Source organism: Hippopotamus amphibius, chromosome X, assembly GCF_030028045.1.
Source record: "Hippopotamus amphibius kiboko isolate mHipAmp2 chromosome X, mHipAmp2.hap2, whole genome shotgun sequence".
Classification (NCBI taxonomy): Eukaryota; Metazoa; Chordata; class Mammalia; order Artiodactyla; family Hippopotamidae; genus Hippopotamus; species Hippopotamus amphibius.
Genome location: NC_080203.1, coordinates 132,956,043 through 132,961,367, shown reverse-complemented (window position 1 = coordinate 132,961,367; position 5,325 = coordinate 132,956,043).

The following is a 5,325-nucleotide window of genomic DNA, read 5'->3' as shown; positions in this document are numbered from 1 at the left end:
AAGCCCACGCACCGCAACAAAAAGCCCACATGCCTCAACGAAGATCTCGCTTGCCACAATTAGGACCCGACACAGTCAAAAATAAATTTAAAAAAATAAGTATTAAAAAACTAACCAAAAAGCAGGAAACATAATTCTTGAGCAGACATCTTTTTTTTTAAATTAATTTTTATTGGAGTGTGGTTGCTTTACAATGTTGTGTGAGCCTCCCCTGCACCACAAAATGAATCAGCCCCACACGTACAGATAACCCCTCCCTTTTGGACTTCCCTCCCATGGAGGTCACCACAGTGCATTAGGTAAGGTTCCTTGTGCTGTACAGTATGTTCCCATCAGTTGTCTATTTTATACATAGTGTCAATAATGTATAGGTGTCAATCCCAGTCTCCCCATTCCTCCCACCCCACCCCTGTCCCCCTTGGTATCCATATGTTTGTTCTCTACGTTGAGCAGACATCTCTTGAAGCATGCAAAGATGGATAAGACTAAACCATGTCCAGAGACTCGAGAAAGCCACAATTAAAACATGGATGGAACGTGAGCAGAGCCAGAACCAAGACGGGGCACTTGGATCAGAAGGGTCGGGCCACGTGACCTCAGACATAGAGGAAATGCACATCTCTGGTCATCCCCTCCAAGCTGGAGGGGGAAATACAGAAAACGGCGTGAGATGGTGGTTGCACCTGTACCCCCCACTGTCGAACTCTTCTCCAGCCACATCCAACGTGCAGCCATGCAATATGTTCTCTTATGTCCTAGTGTTTTCCTCTGTTGTTCTCGCCACCTGGGCTGTTCTTTCTCCTGGGATGTTCCTGCCGAACCCCAACTCACTCTAGAAAACCAAGGAGGTCTTCCCTTTCCCGAGACCCCTTTGCTGGTCCTGTCTGGGCAGAGTTGCCCCACCATCTGCAGTGTCACACTGCTGGGGGCGCCCCACTTCTCTTGCACGTGGCATGTGCATTGGCCCGTTGTGCACACCTCTCTCCCCTACTCGACTGTAGCTCCTTTCTCTGTATAGATTTCCATTGGTCCCTGAGATATGGGAGTCACTACATTAATATTGGTAGAACGAAGTGTTGTTATTATCCATGCAGTATTAGGCTGGTGATAAACGCTGCTGCTGAACCTTTGGTCGTCAAGAGCACGTGCGATTATTATGTTGGGCCTTTGGTAGTTTCATAATGAACCGAACGCTTAACACGCTTCGTTATGGATAAACGATTGTGTGGATAACAACGGCAGAAAAATACAGTTAAATTTAAAAATTTATGATATCGTAACGTGCTAAGTCTAAGTAGGCAGAAGAGGAATGCCGGAGAAAGCCCCACATCACCCCCAGGGGGAAATAAACACTAACTCTTGCTCTGCAGAGTTGCAGCTAATTTGCTGTAACCAATACAAAGACTTAGTGACAACTCCAAGAACAAAGGATATTGCCACTGCAGTCTTAGACCTTTAAGAGCCAAAGAGATTTACAACTCACTCGACCACGAAGGCTGTGAGGGTAAATCAGATCTTGGAAACTCTCCCTGTGGTCACCATAGGTTGTTTTGAGTCAGGTCCTTGACACAAGGAGTATTTTACCCAGAAGAGGTGCTTACCACTGCACAAAAGCATTCTAAGTACCTTCACATCTGCTTTGTACATTGACCTTTGGTAACCTTTGTACCTTTGTACCAAGGAGGAAACATCCATGATTTCAGCACCAAAGTACTCAAGAGCCTGCCTACTGATTAGTTGCAGGGCTCCATAAACTGTGGGTACCAGGTACGATTCTTACCTAATGATAAAGATTATATAGGTGTTTATTTTCTGTCAATGCTGTAAGAAATACCACAGACTTAGTAGTTATAGCAAGCCCCGTTTCTTAAAATTTATTTTACTGAAGTATTGTTGATTTACAATGTTGTGTTAATTTCTGCTGTAGAGCAGTGATTCAGAGATATATATATATATAGATATACACGCACACATTCTTTTCCATATTCTTTTCCATGATGGTTTCTCACAGGATACTGAGTAGAGTTCCCTGTGCTCGACAGGAGGACCTTGTTGTGTATCCATCCTCTGTGTAATAGTCTGCATCTGCTCATCCCCGAATCCCACTCCATCTCTCCTCTCCCACCCCTCCTCCCCTTGGCAACCACACGCCTGTTCTCTGTGTCTGTGAGTCTCTTTCTGTTTCATAGATAAGTTCACTTGTGTCATATATGAGCTTCCACATAGAAGGGATATATGATATTGTGTTTCTCTGACTAACTTCACTTAGTATGATCTAGGTCCATCCATGCGGCTGCAAATAACATGATTTCATTCCTTTTTATGGCTGAGTAATGTCCCACTGTATATATGTACCACATCTTCTTTATCCATTTCTGTGTTGCTGGACATGTACGTGGCTTCCCTGGCTTGTAAGTCCCATTTCTTATCTCACAGTTTCTAGAAGGCCAGCTGGTTCAACTGGATTCTGTGCTCTGGGTCTCCCAAGGCTGAAATCTACATGGTAGCCAGACTGGGCTCTTACCTGGAGGTGCTAGGGGAAAACTCGTTTTCAAGCTCAGTCAGGTTGTTGGCAAAATGCACGTCCTTGTGTAGAACGGAGTTCCCCCTTTCCTTGCTGGCTGTCAGCTGTTCTCAGATTCTGGAGCTACCTCCCACCCCCCTGCCATTCCTCTGCTCATACCCCACTTCCTCCATCTCCAAAGCCACCCGTAGCTGACCTGGTCCGTTTCAAGCGTCAAATCTCCCTGCCTTTTCTTCTGCTGCATTTTTCTGAACACAGCCAGGAGTGTGTCCACTCAGGGTCGTCCCTCTGTGCGTCTGCGTCCTGATCTCCTCTTCTTACAAGGAAACTAGTCCTGTGGGATCAGGGCCCACTCTAATGACCTCATTGAACATGAATCCCCTCTTTGAGGACCCTGTCTCCAAACATGGTCATATTCTGAGGTCCTGGGGGTTAGAAATTCAACTTGTGATTTTGATGGGGCTGGGGCGGACACAGCTCAGCTGACAACATCCGTGGACTATAACGTATCCAGGGGCCCCACGGATTAAGACGTGGGCGCTGGCGGGGGTGGGGGCATTACCCAGCCTCCCACAGAGTTGAACGAGTCGGTGCACAGCGAGAGAGAAAAACCTAAGGATCCCTGACATGGTTCTGAAATAACGGTACAAGTTTGCATAGACAGCTTCATGATACTCAAGATGGCTCCTTGTGTCCCGAACCTCCTAACAGGAGGGCACTCCCACATTGACACGGGCCAACGTGCAGAGTCAGCTCTGGCTCAGATATCTGGATATACATGAAAACCACTCCCATGTTATTATGTTTAGTTTCAAATAATCCACGTTTCACGTTATTACTCAGGTTGATACCATCTGGTTAAAGAGATCCGTGTCCAGTTCAGCAGCACTAGGTACATGAGACAATTTAAGCTGAAATGGGGATTAGCTACCATTAACGCTTAAAATTCAGTTCCTTGGAGGTACCAGCCACGTTTCGAGAGCTCCAGATTGTGTGTGCCCAGTGGCTTTACTTCCTGGGCAACATATATAGAACACTGACATCATCACAGTCTGGTTGCATGGCCCTCGTCTAGACAGTCATATTACGATTTTTTTTCCTGATGTGATTCCCTCAAGATTATGTAACATGATTAAGGGTATTAGAATCTGGATGCTGATTTCTCATTAGGGCGATATTTATGATGATTAATTTACACAAAGGAATAATCATCTACTAGATAAGGGACTAAAGAGATGAAGACCGCCATTCATGTTGAGGATGTGAACCAACAAGGAAATGTGATTGCTGAAGACGGATCTGTCTGCCTGGTGCACTTGGCTCCACGTCCTGACGGACGTCCAGAGACGTCATGCCAGGTTTCATCATCAACGACGGATTACCCCCGTAGACTCCCAAACGCGTGGTTCCCAGTTGATTGTTTTTAGACCTGATCTTCCTTGAAAATAAAGTTTGAGTTGGTGACCTGTGAAAATCACCTCCTGATAGAAACACAGACAGTGCTTTTGACAAAGAGAGAAAACTTTCCTTCAGAGCTCAGTTACCACAGCCTCAGGCTTTTACTATTTACTAGGTGGCCAAGAGCTGTGAACCACCATGAAAGTCCTTCAGTTTCATTTATGTATGGACACCTGTAAATGCTTAAATACATTTTGTTTGAATTCACATAACTGACAGAGGTTTTTTTTTTTTTTTTTTTAAAGTCGAACAGCTCCTTGAAACAAAGGATGTTTTTCATATAAATCCTGGTGGTCACAAGTGGATTTGCCATGGATATCCAGAAACTGGAATTACTTGAGCAGTGGAACTTGGGGTAGAGCCTGTTGGTCTTGATCTATGTGATGTTGGCAGCTCACGGTGCAATAAATATCTGTGTGCCTAGATGACTGGTGATCTCACCACTGGTATTTACAAAGTATGGGTACCACCCAAACATACCAGCACATTTCAAACAGATATGCAGCAACAGATATACACACAGGTGTGTACCTATCTCTCTGGATGCATTCACCCTACATGCACAAAACCAGTCAAGAGGGATCTTCTACTCCATCTGAATGGGAAGTCCTAGTCCATCGCAATTCTGCCAGCTTCCACTTATTAGACAACTAGAGCACTGAAGCATCTTACCAGACTCCAGATTCTCTCAACACCAGGAGATCCTTGATTCTACAAACTCAAGCCCAAGTGAGTCACCCCTCTGTTCTCAGAGGCGTAGAAGAAAGCTCCAAAATCAGAACGCCAAGACTTCAGATCCTAACACCACTGCCTCGCTGGTGTCTGGTGTTCAGTAAACCATCTAACTATTCCGAGCATCTGATAAAAACTACGGAAACCAACACCTATCAAGCAGGGTCCTTGGAGGTACTCAAGACAATGCGAAAAAGACACCAAGGATGCTTGCTCAGCACATACGATAACCCACGGTTGGGGTCAAAGGACATTCTCTGCTAAACACCAGAAAGTACATATTTTAGGCTTTGCAGGCCATCGGATTCCTGTTGTGAGTATTCCACTCTGCTACTGTGCTGTGGAAGCAGCTGTAGACATCCCGTCAACGAGCAGCCACGGCTGTGTCTGCCTTCCGGGTGGTCCAAAGCAATGTTTTGTGGTGATTGTGCAGAATCAAGACTAAATCCTGGAATGTCTTTGTATGATTATGGTGACTTATTAATATCCTTCAAACGATGACAACGGTCACCGTGGTAATGCTGTGACAATGACTAAGGTCTTAAAACTGGCCAGATGTGTAATCTTCCCAACACGATGACGTCGACACAATAGCATCTCTAGTTTTACAA